The following is a 17,849-nucleotide window of genomic DNA, read 5'->3' on the forward strand; positions in this document are numbered from 1 at the left end:
TATAAATAACACTCAGAAAAACAGAAGAACAAAGAGGATAAGGAGGAAATATAACAAGGTGTTAATAGTGGCCAATGATATAAGTTCTTTTAAATTTTTGTATGTGTGAATATATGTGTCTTTCTATAATTTTTAAATTTTCTGAGATAAACATGTACAGCTTTTATATTCAGAAGAATAAAACTATTCATTTTTTTAAGAAATATAGAAATTCAGACTTATAACTATGCATTCTTAACATACAGGGAATGTAACAAATAGAAACAGCCTCTGATATCCACTATAAACCTCAATATTCATCATATATCTAAAAGGAAGTCATTTCTGCCTATCAAGTCTAATAGCCACTCCACTCAGGACGCAAGGCTGGGAGAAGTTACTATCTGGCACCCTGAAAAACACTCTGAGCTCTGAATTCTGGGGAAAAGAAAGCTTTCGGCTATTAGCTTGCCTGCGAGGTGGGCCCAAATCACTGACCCCAGACGCCATGGCCATCTACACTTTGTTTGTCAACTTGAAATGTCACCAGTTAAGTGAAACAAAAGTTCCACTGAAAAATGCAATTATCCTTAGTACAGTTAAGGAGATTTCAGTTATTTATACAAAAGCACCTATATTTGTTCATCATATTTTTTCTCCCTTCTTGCATCTAATGATGTTCAGAAGCACATACCAAGGGGAAAAAAAGTAAATACTTTTAGAATGGTATGACTAAAGTATTAAGAAAATTTTTCAAGACGGGATTTTTACCAGCTGGGAATAAGATGGGGCAGTTATAGAAGGAAGAAGGGAAGAGCTGTTGGAGATGTGGCTTTGATAGGAGACAAGTGAAATTGACTGGTGTGAAAAATGCAGTCCAAGTTTCAAACCAGCAACTTGCAAGTGAATTTCTGTACCACAATCTGTTCCTGAATGTGGAGCCACCTGTGTAAATGCTGTCACGTTGCAGCTCTGTTCTTGGGCAGGAACCTCATTCTGGGTTCTCCAAATGTCACATGAGACCTTGACCTCCCCTTTCCCCTAGAAGGCTGACCATCTCCACAGGGGTGAAAGCTGTACTGTCAGCCTCTTCAAATTCGTGTTCTTGCAGTTTTATGGATCTTCCCTGCAAATTACTCTTCCTACACTTGGGTGATCATTATTGTGACCATTAAGAATTTTCATGAGAAGATGGTTCACAGGGCTGAAACCAAGGCCAAATTCAGGAGATTTCAAGTAATGACGTGAGGCTCAAGTCTTCTTGATAAGTCGAGTGACTCTGTGAATCTTGATTTAGCCCAGAAAGGAAGGAAAAAGATGGTAGGAAGGACATGGGTTCTGCAATTCAACTTTGGGCAGTTCACTTAATGATTCTAGCCTCAGTTTCCCTATCTGTGAATAGAGATGGTCGGATTCAATCATATCTAAGATCCCTGTCAACTCTCAAATGCAGTGATATCTCTGACAGAGACAGGAGACTTGGGAAAACTTCTTTGCACAGGGTGAACGAAAATGTTGCACTGTTCAAAGGAACTAGAAATCCGGGAGAATGCGTAGGAAAAGTAAAAGCGCACTCTCATAGAAATATGGATCTTTAAACTTCCTAACCATTCCAGAAAAAGAATACATGAGAACTGGAAATATATAATACTTCTGTGAATATTGCCCACAAGAAGACCAGCTTCTACAGACTCCAGGTTCTTACAAAGCCCAGGTCATTGCCCCAGAGAAATAGCAAGCTTTCATCTTGTTTATCATTAACTCTATTAAACGGTACAAGTCACGTTGAAGATCAAGTCCCTGCTTGCATAGTAAGGATGAAAAACACACAGCTGATACGATAGTGACTATTCACTTATGCCTGCATATAGATGTAATTTAACATACTCACATGTGATTTGGTTTTACAATGGGTAAGAAATAATGTTACCCAGAGAGAGATTTAGAAGGGTGGATGGATCTGAAATTTAGGGTTTTGTAAATAGGAATAAGGTCCATGGAAATAAGAGCTTAAAGTAACATTCCTGCCTCCTATTACCAGAGCACTCGGCCCATTAAATTAAAAGCTCATAGTATTTGTTAAAAGGAGACCTTACCTTACCTTTTTTTTTTTTTTTAATTTGAGAAAGATCATCTGAGGTGTTACTATAGAATGTGGAGGTAGAAAAGAAGGACAAATGCCTAACATATGTTATCCTGGCATTATTAGCAAATATATTAAATCAGGATGTATCACAGGATACATAGTTGATATATCACTGGGAGTTATGTAGTTGTCCTGTTTAGCTCTTTTCTTTGTACATACGACCCTGTTTAGCAGAAGGAAGACCTGTGCTTCAGAGCCAAATAATACCATACACTTAGAGATCGTCCCTTAGTGCTGAATGAATAGCCTCAGACGTACTACATTCCTCTAACACAACATTTGGAGAAGGAGCCCTGGTAACAGAGGAGAAAAACCAGGGAAATGATAAACCTCGGTAAGGAAAAAGGTGCTTGATAAACCACCAGCACGTAAGTGCTGGACACCCCAGCAGTATCCTCTCGCAAGACAGATTAAACTTCCCATTTTCTTGCACCCAGAAAAAAAGAAACAATAAGAAAACTAACATAAGATAGCTTGATTTCTGGGCTTGTGAAACAAATCTCCAAAAGGCAATTTACAAGAGTTTCCCTTTTCAACAGTTCAAAAGCGTTAAAGAGCCCAGGATGTACTCTGCCCCAAGCAGATGATCAGAAAGGATTCTTTTCCTACCACTTTTCAAAACAAAAATCTCTGACAACTCCCGAGGTATAACTTTCTGCCATCCATCTTAGTACATCCATTTCCATGTAGGGTACCTAAAAATAGGCCACACCTAACCTTTTACACAGCCATACAAAGCTATTTAGTGGGAACTCCAACTCGGCACTCTCTTGCAGGTATTTTCAGACTGTGCCCTCTTTGTTTTCCCTATTATATTACCCTGTGTTGAATATTGCGTAAAAACACAGGACAAGAGTGGTTTGCTGGGATACACCTTACATTGCGACCGCTAAGGCTCCATAATTGAGTTTTGTTATTTTATTTTGTTTTAGACTGAATCAAATAAAAGTAAGCTTAATACTTTTTTAAAAGCAATTTAAATAGTAATTAATGTTCAATAAACATTAATTCTACTGGCAATATTATGGTTGATGAGATTCTTACACTTCAAAAGTATAGCCAAATACATCGGTGAGAATGAAAAAAACTTCTACTATATGTGAAAATGTGCATAATTCCAGCAAATATAATGTGAAGATAAATAAGCCAGACACACTCAAAAAGTATGTTTGATGATTACTCTAGCCATTATATGAATAAGTACAGAAACAGATGTACCTAGTTTATTAAGCCAGAAGTCAGGTTAGAGACTGACTTTGGTTTGGTTAGAAGCTGGGAGCATGGTGTGGGCAAGGGGCTCCAGAAATACTGTGGTTGCTCAGTCACTCAGTCATGTCAGACTCTCTGCGGACCCTTGGATGGGAGCCCTCCAGGCTCCTCTGTTCATGGAATTTCCCAGGAAAGAATAGTGGAGCAGGTTGTTATTTCCTTCTCCAGGAGATCTTCTTGACCCAGGGATGGAACCCTTGTCTCCTGTGTCTCTTGCATTGTTTCTTTACCACTGAGCTACCTGGGAAGCCCCCCAGAAAGCTAGTTATGATTTTTTTCTTTCTGTCAATGGTTCCATGGATACGGTCAGTTAGTGAAAGTTCATGGAACCTGACCCTTATGATATATGCACTTTTCAGTATTCATAGTATATGTCAGTTAAAAAGTCTAAAATGCATAGAGAAGGAAGAGAAGAAAATCTTCCCATACTGCAAATTTTAAAGTTTACTACCTTCCTGTTAAAAAAATTCTGAATGTTCAACTAACCTTAAAGAAGCCAATGAACCACACAGACAATCAGAAGTGCAGTAGGAATCAAGAGACCCAGTGTGGACCTTGGACAAAGCCATTTCAATTGTCTAAATTTATATTCTATCAAAAGATGAGATAGGGTTAAGTATCTGAATCCTTTCTTTCTTTTTTAAATCTTCATTGGACTATAGTTGGTTTACCATATTGTATTAGGTTCAGGTATACAGCAAAGTGAATTAGTTATACATATACACGTAACCACTCTATTTTTAGATTCTTTCCCCATATAGGTCATTACAGAGTATTGAGCAGAGTTCTCTGTGCTATACAGTAGGTCCTTATTAGTTATCAATTTTATATATGAGTCCCTGGTGGCTCAGATGGTAAAGAATCTGCCCCCAATTCGAGAGATCATCTACAGTAGTGTATATATATCTTAATTTCCCAATTTATCCCTCCCCCTCATTTCCTCCATCGTAACCAGAAGTTTATTTTCTATATTGGTGACTCTATTTCTGTTTTGCAAATAAGTTCACTTGTACCATTTTTTTTTTTTAAGATTCCATGTATAAGCAATATCACATAATTGTCTCTAGTTAACTTACTTCTCTGAATGTATTTCTTAAATGAAGTGAAAGAAACTCTCAACTCATAAACTTTAGCACTTTACTTTTGGTTTAAAATTCACTATTAGGGGGGTCATCGACTTGGTGTGAAAACCTGGTCCTCTTCTCTGAGAACATAACTTTTGGGGTCAGTCAGTGTAGATCTGCCATTGGGTGTCTGATTCCCTGGTGGCAAGAGTGGTAAAGAACCCGCCTGCCAATGCAGGAGACATAAAAAATGTGGGTTCGATCCCTGGGTCAGGAAGATCTCCTAGAGGAGGGTATGGCAACCCATTCCAGTGTTCTTGCCTAGAGACTCCCATGGACAGAGGTCACAAAGAGTCAGATGTTACTGAAGTGACTTAGCATACACATGCATCGGTCTGTGTGAACCCAAGTGAGTTTAATTAGCTGATATCTCATTTTTAGCTGTGAAAATGGAAATATAAATATTAACACCTACTTTACATGATTGGTGTTAGGGTTCAGTGTGTTGTATATGAGCCTAACGCTTGGCATATAGTAAGTACTCAGTAATGATACCTGTTATTCACATACCAATATGTACACCTCATTGAACATCAAGCACCATCAGAGTAAATACAGAGATCTGCTCTTTCCTGGCTTCCTCATCTAAAACCCATTCTAGAAACAAAGCAGGCAGACTTTCTTTTGAAGTCTTACATTCAGCCGACTTTCTTTGGGTGCACACACAGAATCATCACCTACACTTTTAGGATGTCAAATGTCTGTACATGAAGAAAGGGAAAACCAGCCTCACACCAGTCCTGACCTGGGTCTACTTCTAAAGAGATCAGAAGCAGCAATTGCAGAGAGCAGTTTTTGTTTCCATGATGCTGGCCACAAAAGTGATCTGAGCTAAAAGTCTTTCAAGAGTTTCTCTGTTAAGAAGCAAGACATCCATATGGGGCCTGAAAACTGACAAGATACTATGAGTTTGCAAATCCAAGAAGACCCGCCAAGTAGCAAATCATTTTTTAAAATGATGCTATCTATGGGGGCAAAAATGGAAAACAAAGCCACAGGAGCAAAACAATTCAATATAAAGTCAATTTTGCCACCAGTGGCCCATCAAATAAACTGTCTCAGCATTCACATTCTTCTGGAATTTGTGATCAATCATACAATTAATTTTTAAATTGATAAAGTGATATAAAGGATATGTTATATTTTATTTTAGATATTTAAGGTATTTTTTTTCTTTCAAGTAATTTTTCTGTGTCAGGATATGCTGCCAAGGAGGGATATACTTTGAAAACAGTGCTGTCCAATGCAACAGCCACTACCCACCCATGGTCCTGAGCATTTGAAATGTGTCTAGTCAAAACTGAGATGTTCTGTCAATACAAAGTATACAGATTTCAAAGTCTTAAACGTGAAAAACTGAATAGAAGATATTAACAAGTTATAGTGATGACACATTGATATAATATTTTGGACATATTGTGAAAAATAAAAGATGTTATTAAATTTAAATTTCCCTTTTGTAAATGTGGCTACCAGAAAATTTCAAAATATATATATGATAGCCATAATCTTCCTACTTGGCAGTGGTGGCCTCAAGTTTTGCACTCACTCTCAAGGAAGTGATAGCATAGACGCAAATAAAATGAGTGACTAGAGAGTCAGCGGCTTTCAGAATGTAAAGGGGTGTTAGGGCAGGGCACTAGCAGGACTCACCTCTAGGCGCATCACTTCCATCCCCATTAGTGAACAGTGATCCTTGGAGCTTTACCATATTCTCTCACAGCCCTGTATTAAATGCTGTATAATCCACCCTCCTTACATAATCAGGAACATCCCTGAGGCAACCCCGTATATCTTTTCAACACCTTCCATACCTTTTCAAAACATATACATAATAATGAGATGGAAACTTATAAAGTGAAGTCTAACCAGGTGCTCCAGATTGGGGGCTGGAGAGAAAATAGAGCTGATCGTATTCCAAAACTTGACCAGGCTGCAGAAGGCCAGAGCGGAACAAAGTATGCAAACTCGGAGGGATGAGTATGCAAGGTCCTCAAGAACCCTGTTCTCTTCCTGGGGACTAGAGGCATTTTTCAGTGGGTAACATTCACTTGAATTACAAAATGCACTCACTTCTCTCTTCCAAGGGAGAAAAGCCTGTTGTTGCATTTATAATGTAGCTTTAGTTTTGGATGCCAAAAATGATTCAGTAAACACAGTTATGTTATGGTATACTATTTCTTATTCAGCACTCAAATTAATCTCAAGGCAGTGCTGGCATTAATTCAATTGGATGCCTGTACTTAGGATTTCACATAGGTGCCTTCATCCAATTCTTCTTCGTAACTAATAAAATCTTAATTCATGGTAATATATTTATTTCTAGTTCAGTTCATGTTAAGGAGTGCAGTACTTTACAGAAAACTAATTAATATCAATCATATATTATAACACTTTTAATGGTTCAGAGGAAAATCTTACACTAGGGGAAAGATTAGATGAACCAGGGGGTCTTAGCCTATCCTACTTACTTATTCCTAAGATTTGAAGAAAAGTACCAAGCATCACTTAAAATATTAATTTAATTGAGGGTGTGCATCATGGGAAGTCTGGGAATTAAGAACCCTGGTTCTGATCCCTAATAGGACATTGATTTGATGTGGCCCAAGAATGTAATTTACACTCTCAGAAACTCTGTTTTCTACCTACTTTGTGTAACAACCATATAATTTGCAAGTTGGTAAAGATATTCAAATTCAGATGCACGGTACTATTAAAATAATGAACAACTTCACTGATAGCATGCTTTCTGCAATCATTGGTAACAATTCTATTTTTATGAAATGTTTGAGTAATGTTAATAGCATCATATTTTCTGGGATTGGACATATAGTCAGCAGGATGGTATGAGTGTGAGTCCTGGATGATGACGGAAATGGCGCCCCCTGGAGTTGTGCAATGCAGCGGCCTTTATGTTCCCTTAAGGAGCTATGTTTAAAAGGCTTGATTCTACCCTAGATACAAAGAATTGGAGCAGCGGTTATACAACACTTCAGCATCTTAAAAGATAATTATTATAATTCAATAGGTGCCTTGAAGCTGCATGGTCATACTCTCCAGCCTTTTCCTTTCCAAATTAGGCATTAGGCATTCATTCATTCCATAACAATTCCCCCACAGTGACATGCTACACACAAGAAAATTAAGTTAAATAAATAAGCAAAAATTTAAAAGATTGGCACATCCTATTCTTTTAATTTAAATTTTAAAAATTTCTTTTAATTGGAGGATAATTGCTTTACAATGTTGTGTTGATTTTTGCACAATAGTGTGAATCAGCCATAAGTATACATATATCCCCTCCCTCTTGAGCCTCCCACCCACCCCCTCCATCTCACCCCTCTAGGTCATCACAGAGCAACAGGCTAAATTCCCTGTGCTATATAGACAGCAATTCCCATTAGCAATCTATGTCACACATGGTGATGTATATGTTTTAATGCTACTCATTCTATTCTCTTTTTTTTCCTCTTTAACAATCCACACATGAAACCTCCAAATCTGAGAAAGATACATATTTTTAAATCCTGATAATTAGAAAGAAAATAAAAGCCAAGACATCAGCAGGAGGCTGGGGGCAGAGACCATGTCTCTCCATACTCACGTGCAGAACTGAGTCCATAAATGATAACCCCTAGGATGCATGTCATTCATTTTACTGCAGTGTAAATAGTTGCACAGCAGGTCGAGGGCACACTCACGACGGGGGCTCACACACGCGACTTTTTAATTCACAAGGGCATGGTGACGTGGGAGGGCACCTGGGAGTCACTGCTCAATGAACTCCACAATAGGGCACAGATTTGAAACCCAATCTTAGCCTGATATGGACATAAGAGCAAATACATACAGTATCATGTGCTTTCCAACAGCCCTGTGTCTCGAGGGAGCTCTCTGACATCAGCAGCTCAGACAGGTGGTTCCCTTTCCAACTGTGGAAAATAAAACCCCACTGCAGCGGCACAAAGTAAATATAGCTGTACTGTAATTTTTCCTTGGTGCACTCTCCCTGTGATTTCTGTCCTGTGATGATACTTTATCCAAGGAACCCATCCAGGGCATCCTTCCATGCTAATCACTGATTAAACATTTGCAAATGGGCTGACATTGGCATTCAAGACACTGGTAGACGATTCTGTTTTGCTGTTCTGGTTGGTAGAATGAGAGTTTTCCGCCTCTCATTGTCAACTGGCTGCCTAAACCTCTGCTGGAATATGTCACCCTCTGTCTCTGTTACTAATACAACCCAACAAAATGACAGACAAGAGTCAGACCATCTGAAAATCACATGCACAGAGCAGGTCAATACCAATCACATCCAGTTCGAGTCTGAGAACTCAAATCAGCTGAGATGTACTAAGCCCTTTGTGACCACAACTATTTGCTTTTGCATTTACGAATTATTAGCAGAAGGGCACCCTGTAACTTCTGTATAAGATTACTTAATTCAACTTCTCTTTCCCTTTCTGAACATAGATACTTTTACACTCTGACAGCCGCTGGCTCTTGAAGCATTCTCCTTTTTGTTGTATCTTCTTAGAAACACAAATCTTGTTCCCTGGCAGCGGCAGCTCTAAGTGCTGGACCACATGCCCGAACTAGTTCTCCCTCGCAGCTTTAATTCACAGTAAGTGGCATGAAAGGAGGTCAGCCCTTCTCAAAAAACACTCAGAGTTCTTTTCGACTTCAGAATCTATTTTGGAAAGCCACACTCCCTGGTACGTAAAGAGCAGCTTCCCATTTTGAAATTCTGGCTGTAACTACTGACAACTTTGTGGAATGGCCCTCAAAGAGGCAAAAGCAGGGTGATGATCACAGTTTCAACTCGATCGTCATTCTCTCGGGCAACTCCATGAGACAAGCAAGTCAATAACTGCCATCCCTTCTTTGCCCCTAAATAACCCTTTCATTTGAAAACTACTTATGGTGTGCATACATGTCTTAGATTTCTTTCCTGATGTGTTTATTGAATGCTTAACTCAATAATACCATCTTAATCCTGAAAGTTTCCATGGCAACCTACTACTGTAATAAACAAGTTTGAAGGATGGGAAATAAAGTACGGGGCTCCTTTTTTCCCCCTCTCCTTGTTCAGCTTTCAAAGAACAGGGTCTTTTCTATTTCTAGAGAACATTCTACCTCTAACATTCATAGTCCATACTTCTTTGAGATAGAGCAAAAATAATAGCAATAAGAAAATGATAGCTAACATCTGGGGAATATTTCCTATGTGCCAAGCAGTGTACTGAGTAGTTCTGTGGATTATCTCACTTAGTGCTTGAACTAATAGGAGAAGCAAGTACTAATATTATGTCAATTCTAGGGATAAATTCTGAATCTTAGAGAGGGTAACTTTTCTAAAGACAAAAAGCTGGTATGTGCGAGACCTGGAATCTGAAGTCAGTCTTGTCTGACTGAAGACATTCTGCAGACTGTGCACAAATATGGCATTTTTTGCTTCTGCCTTAAAGTCAAATAACTTAGACATCTAGGAGTCTCTCCACTAATCAGAAGGGGACCAGAGCTTCACATTTAGAAGCAAACACCAAACTCATTTAGCTAAAACTGCCAGGCAAGTTAAGAAAAGGCAGAGCTCAGACAGGAATATAGTCATGGTACAGTCATGGTACCCTGCTCTGGCCAACAGTAACCATACCACAGGTCTCTTTGAATGTGATTTTGCAAATCATTTAAAAGAATGTCCCTTTTTCTGTGGATCAACCTCTGACGTTAACTTGGGGTGTCTGATTCAGATCATTGAGAGCATCTCCTGAGAAAAGAAACCCTCATTACAAGGCCACTCTTTTCCCTCCACTCTTTTCCCTAAAGAAATGAACTCTTTCTGAAGGTGGCAACTGCAAGCGAAGGCCTGACTACAACACATCTTAAGGCCACATGGCAAATCACACTACAAAAAATGTTTTCCATGCCACAAATCTACTCTCTTACGAATCTATACCAGGAAGTACAAGCAACGTGTTTCTCTCTCTCTAGAACAGAACTCAGCAAATAGACCGGAACCTTGACTCTAAATATGAATAACTGAATAAACTTACAATATATATTTTATAGACTCTGCTTGAAGTGTGGACAAACACAAAAAGGCTTCATGAGTTAGGGCCATTCAAAACTCACTGTGGTAAAAGTATCCAGAAAGAAAGACTAAAAAAACGTGGTTTTCTAATCTCCTGTGATTTACAAAATATCAATAAAACAAACTCCATTGAATGGATTTCAATGTAGGCTTGCAGAATTTTGTGGTGCTGGTTTTGAAACAGTTATAACTAAGACCCCAAGTCCTTGGATCACTTGGTGGACTAGAAGGCCATCATTCACAGGAGCAGGTTCCAAAGTCAATGGCCCAGAGTTCAAAGCCAGAATAGACTGTGCTCTGATATCCTCACACCTCCCAGAGGGTAGAGGAACAAAGGCAAACAGGGACAGACTGTGGTCACCTGGGAGGTAGACATGTGTTATTAATTCTGAAATCTCCATGGCCACCATCACCACAATGCCTAAAACAAAAATCAAAACCATGCTCTTGTAACTGAGTAGGAATGAAACGTGTGTGTTTTGGTTTCGCAGTATTTTGAGGTCTAGTCTGAAGATAATGATTTTATAAAAAGAAACTCACTTTCTAAAAGAGCATTAAGCCAAGTTCATATTCATGATCCCTTTCTAGGTATGTAAATTAGGTCGCTAAGAACAAACACTTTGAAGCAGAATCTAATTCAGATGGACACGGAATGCTTTGGCTGTGAAGACTGTGCCCTCAGCAAGGAACGCCAGACACAAACACGAGTACGAAACCACCTCTACACCTCCATCCCACAAGCCGAACTACTTAATTTCTCTGAGTCTTTATCTATCCATCTAGAAGATGAACACACTGCCTACCTTGCAGGCTTAACCATGGGATTCCACGAAAGTTCAAGGTGTGTAAGTAAGAGGTTGCAGAATCCAGGTCTCACCTGCAGGGGGAGCTACACAAATGCCCACTTCCTTTACTTGTCTGATTTCTCAGATCCAACTATTTTTCTCTATCCTCCCACTCCTCCCTGTCTCTCCCTTCCTAAAGCTTTTTTCTTTTTTTAATAAAATGTATGCAATAAAGTTTCTGTACCTACAGGCTGATGGAATAGACACTGAGATTTATGAATATGCAAAGGTGAATGAGGACCAGACTTCATGCTTCCCTCTCTGGGGGTGTCTTGCCTACTTAGAGAAGAGACAGTAGAAATGACAACTCAGCTTGGTGATTACAGTGAGTCCCAACTCAACGTGTAACATAGGCATTTTTAAAGATCAAAGTTTCATGTGAAAGAAAAATCTTGAAAACTCTTAAATGGAAAAAAAAAAAAGTGATATCTAAATTTATCTCCAATGCTTTAGTCACTGCAAGTTTGGACAAAGGTATGAGCAAAGAGATAGTACAAATTGCTAACAAATGTCACTTGCTTCAAAAGAAGGAGTGACAGACAATATTTACATTTTCCAGCTCTAAGCATCTTCTTTAGGTATTTGCAGGCAAAATTATTAAGGACTAAATATGAAAAATCAAAATTTTGAAAATGCTGAAATAGGTAAAATGCAGTACTTTCCCATTCAGAAAAAAAAAATCAAAAAACAAAACAAACAAACAAAAAAAGGAAAATGTGAAGTTTAGATTACTCATATGCACCAAAGCTCTTGCTGAAAATCTGTATCATAAAACTACTGTAGAAATGCCCAGAGCTTAAAATAAATAAAATAAATTAATGGGTGACATAGGAGAGGGGAAATGTATTCTCAGAATTCATATATTCTTTTTGTAAATGTTATCAGTAACCATCATCACTTGAAAAAGGAATAGGGAAGAGGAAAGAAAACACCTTACTGCTTGGAAAATTATCCATGAAGAATCTGTCTCTGTAATTCATGTCCACAGTTGTTATTTATAGTCTCAGACAGTAACTTGAGACTTGCCCAAGGGTGTGAGATAGACTTCCTTCTCCTCCACACGAACTCTGCCTACTAAATACTAACTGCTCACAGTCTTCCCACCTTGCAAAGGTAGATAAAGTCAATCCTAAAGATAGCAATTAAAACTTAAAAGTCCTTGCTAGAAACAGTTGGAGTCAAAGGACGATTTCTGGGCTATAATGCCACAGCAAACAGGAAGATACACATTACCAGTCTCTCTATACCTAGATACCTGCATGGCGGGGGGGGAATATATATATATATATATATATACATATATATATATATATATACACACACACACATATACATATATATATATGCATATATATGTATCTGCAAATGCATAGAACACAAGATAAAAGGGGAACCAGCCAGCTGCTATGAGCCAACAAATCAGTAAGAATCCACGATGTCCAAAAGATGGTCCACCAACATGCCAGCTACTGAACCTGTGTAAGATCATAAAACTTTCTGCCCTAAAACTGCTTATTGTCTAAGAGTGAGTGGAAGGTTGGACTCGCAATCAATCAACACACCCACATGTAAACAGAACAAGGGCATGTGTGGTGAGGGAGAAAAGATGGGGGTCAGTTAGGGGCTTGAAAACAGATCTAATTTACCGTATAAACAGCCTAGAACAAGAATGCCAGACAGGTCCTGTGAAAATGTCAGAGGCCCCTGCCCCACATGTGGCTCACATAGGCTTCCCTGGGGGCTCAGACTGTAAAGAATCTGCTTGCAAAAGAGACTGGGGTCTTATCCCTGGATTGGGAAGATCCCCTGGAGAAGGAAATGGCAACCCACTCCCAGAATTCTGGCCTGGAGAATCCCCATGGACAGAGGAGCCTGGCAGCCTACAGTCCACGGGGTCACAAAGAATCGGAGACACTGAGTGACTTTCACTTAGTTCTTCCATCTAGGTCCACATTTAATTCAAATAATAAGTGAACCCATCACTAAATTACTCATGAGTAGAGAAATCCTAGAGTTATAACCTTTGTCACAGTAGCTATATCCAATGATCGCTTTTTTTTAACCACTTTATAAACTGAAGTATAGTTCATTTACAACATTAAGTTAGTTTCAGGTGTACAGCAAAGTGATTTAGTGTGTGTGTGTATTATTTTTCAGATTTTTTCCATTATAGGTTATTATAGGCTACTGAATATAGTTCCCTGTGCTGTACAGTAGATCCTTATTTACCTATTATATATAGTGGTGAGTATTTGTTAATCTCAAGCTTCAAATTTATCTCTGCCCCCACTCTCACTAGCCTCTTTAGTAACCATTAGTTTGTTTTCTGTGTTTGTGGGTCTATTTTTATTTTGTAAATAAGTTCACTTATATCTATCATTTTTTAGATTCCACATAAACATGATATCATATGATATTTGTCTTTCTCTGTCTGACTTAGTACGATCATCTCTAGGTCCATCCACATTGTGCAAATGGCATTATCTCATTCTTTTAAATAAATGCAATCATCTTTCAAAGGAAAAATTTGTGTGCCCTTGCATGTGTGACCTGCTTTGCTGAGTGCCTTACTCACTAGTTTAGAGTAGTGTTGGGTAATTCTGTGTGGCTGCCAACATGCAAATAAAGCAAAACAGAGATGTGGTTTGCCAGGACCTTGCTCATCCATCCATGGGCTCGCCAATAAAAGTTCTGGGATCCCGAATTAATGACTGCAAGAGGCATACATAGATGGAAAAGGGCATATGGATTCCTCTGTCTTTGGGAGGTACCTGCTGAGTCCCCAGAAGAGTAAGAGGCAGAAGGAGGAAGGATAAGGAAGGGGAGGTAACATTCCCCTTAAATAGGGCTGACCTGGGAACAGAATCAAGCTCTGATACTCCCAGACTCTTTGAAATGAGTCAAGACACTTAATTTCCCTGGGCCTCTATAAAATAAGGATGACACCACTGCCCTCATGGAGAATGTAAGGATGAGATACATAGCATGGCACATGTAGATATTTGGTTAAATGTTAGCTTTCCTCAATACTAAGGGGACTAGAAAATAAAAAGGCCTGGTGACAAATGATGAATCATCCAAGGTCCAGAGTTAGCTGCTAAGGGAAATACAAAGAAGTATGAAAGATAGTGAGAGCCAAGATCTGGTTCTCAACCAGGTGGTGGGATGCAGCTGCTTATGTGATATTATTGGAAATCAATCTTTAACCTATGAAATTCCAGGAAGCAACTAGACCAGAGATAGAAAATCAAAGGTAGTTTAAAAAGGAAATAGGCAGTTAAAAAAAAAAAATACAATCCAAGCTGCAATGTCCATCATGTACCCACTACCATTCTAAATGCTTGTATACATATGAATTATCTTATGAAATAGGAACTATTGTCATCCTTTTTTTCAGATGGGGAAAGAGACACTAAAAGTTAACAACCTAGTTTCAGGGTGCCTGCCCTTAACCTCTACACTAAACCGCCTCCCTCTGCTAACAGAGTTTTTCGTCTTTGCTAACTAAAACTGCAATGTGCTACAGCTACGTAGTGGAATTAGAGCTGGCTAATGGCCTCACAGAACCCACAGTTTAATAGGGACGATGGAATCTATGAGTCTGAGGCAGCTGTACAAGAATCTGCTGGACGAAGAACAGAGAAGCCCAGGCTGCCCAGAAGAGAGTAGGGAAGGAGGAGCAGGTGTTATCAGAACAGGGCCTTTCTCCCATCTCCCTGCTTTGAAATCATTCTACGTGCACCCAGCACAGTGTGGGGCATACTCAGTGGAAAATAACTGCCTTTATCATCTTTTGATTATCAAGATAATGATATTTTCTACTGATCTTACTCACAAATATGAATAAAATACAATCTATCCTCTCTCAAGGAGCATATGATCTTGTGGGGATGGAGATATGAGTTAATTCTAATAGGACTTCTGAAAGTAATTCTACTAGGACTTCTCATATTAGGTTTGTGGTGATGAATTGAAATCTTGAGACAACAGACATGATATACAGTTATAGTCCTGATTATTTATATCACCAACAAGTTCTGATAGTTATCTGATTATCTTCCTAATGGTCCATCAGTCTGACAATTTCTGCTGTTACATGTTGATAAACTAGGTTAAGGGGGCTTCCCAGGTGGCATTAGTGGTAAAGAACCTGTGTGCCAGTGCAGTAGATATAAGAGGCTGGGGTTTGATCCCTGGGTCGGGAAGATCCCCTGGAGGAGGACATGGCAACCCAATCCAGTATTCTTGCCTGGAGAATCCCATAGGCAGAGGAGCCTGGAGGGATACAGTCCATAGGGTAGCAAGGAATCAGACATGACCAAAGCAGCTGAGCACAAAGTACATACAAACTGGAATAAAGGATCACGCATTTAATCAAGAAACATATGTTGAAATATAATTAATCAACAATTTTCCATTGGACAAACGATTGACAACATCCACCATAGACTAGAGAGATTATGACATGTGAATATGAATTAACTCGTCAAGAAATATATATTAAAATACATACCAGTAGCTCCTGAAAAGCACTCATTTTTAAAGAAATGCAGTTCTGAGCACTGTTCAGGAACTGTCTGTCCCACTCCATCACACACACACAAATGTAGAAATCACAAACTGCATAATAACAAAATGAAAAGACCAAACCACACAAAGGTCATCCAGGCTAGTTTGAAAAGTTACCCAGCATGTGAAACTACCTTTTTAAGCAGAAAAATGCCTTAGAAAAGGTTCAGAGAAAGAGAGGAAGAATTCCAGGTGAAGAGATGGCATTTTCAAAAGCAGGTTCTCGGTTGCTAAGCCAAGCTGAGAGGCAACGTGACAGAGCCCCAGACATTTGATTCCGATGCTGACCACAGCTTACAGCCACACGGCCTGAGGAAAGGGATGAAGGTTCTCTGTTCCTTATTTCCTTATCTATGCCGAGGCTCTTAGGCGGACCTCATAAAGGATCATAAAAGGTAATAATCTCATTGTTTACGTGTCAGCTCGGCTCAGCTATGGTGACTAGTTCTTCCAACACTAGTCTAGGTATCACTGTGAAGGTATTTTTTAAGGGTAACTAATATCTACAATCAGTTTTCTAAGTAAAGCAGATGACTCTCCATAATATGGGCAAGCCTCATCCAATCAATTAAAAACTCTAAGACCAAAAACTGAGGTTGCCCTAAGAGGAAAGAACGCTGCCTCAAGTCTATAGTTTTCAGCCTGCTAGTCTGCCCAACAGAGCTGCAGATTTTAGGCTTGCCAGCCTTCCTAATCATGTATATCAATTTCTTCAAATCTCTCTTTCTCTCCCCCTCCTCCCCTTAACCAATTTAACCAAGAAACACATAATTAGAAAGTATAATTAGCCAATGACTAGTAGTCAATGAGCCCCCCTTTCCCCATCCCATCTCTTTGCTCTCTCAGCCTCTCTATTTCCCACACACATGTAATAAAGAGCATATGGAATGCAGGCCCTTCAGCAGTAGTAGCAGTTGTTCAGTCACTTAGTTGTGCCTTATTGTGACCCCATGGACTGTTAGCCCACTAGGCTCCTCTGTCCATGGGATTTTCCACGCAAGAATACTCAAAAGGGTCGCCATTTCCTTCTCCAGGGGTATCTTCCCAACCCAGGCATTGAATCCCCATCTCCTGCATTGCCAAGTGGATTCTTCACCACTGAGCCACCAGGGAAGCAGTATTAGAACAAACGTCTTCTAGCAAAATGTCTACAAGCCTATAAATATAATTTTTAATGAAATTCCAAAAGTAAATTAGGACTTTTCAGAAGAGAAAAATGCAAATAAAATAACGCACAAAGATATTTAAAACACACTCTCCATAAAGATAAAGACATTGCCTTATTCATCATTATGTCCATAGGTCCAAAATGGTAACTAAGCAACTAAAAAAACAGGTGTTGAGAAGGAACAAATACTAGAATTCTATAGCTATGTAAAGGGCTTTCCTGGTGGCTTAATCGGTAAAGAATCTGCATGTAGTGCAGGATGCCTGGGTTTGATCCCTGGGTCAGGAAGATCCCCTGAAGAAGAAAATGGCAACCTACTCCAGAATTCTGGCCTGGTGGGCTACAGTCCACAGGGTCGCAAGAGTCAGATGCAACTTAACTGTCACCATAGCTATTAAAGCAAGGTAGGACATTTATTTCCCCTATTCTTGGTATCCACCCAAACTATTTTTATTCTGAGCTAACAGAACATCATGGAGGAGACACATATTCATTCACCCATCTTCACATCCACGCAGTCACAAAACATGCACTGAGAACCTGCCACATTCTATAGACTGTGCGGGCCTCCAGACTGTGACTACAAAGAAGATAAGTCCTCCCTTTGGATCACCACAGGCTCATGAGTGAGCAGATCCATGCTGCTGCAATAAGT

Source organism: Ovis canadensis, chromosome 6 (assembly GCF_042477335.2).
Source record: "Ovis canadensis isolate MfBH-ARS-UI-01 breed Bighorn chromosome 6, ARS-UI_OviCan_v2, whole genome shotgun sequence".
Classification (NCBI taxonomy): domain Eukaryota; kingdom Metazoa; phylum Chordata; class Mammalia; order Artiodactyla; family Bovidae; genus Ovis; species Ovis canadensis.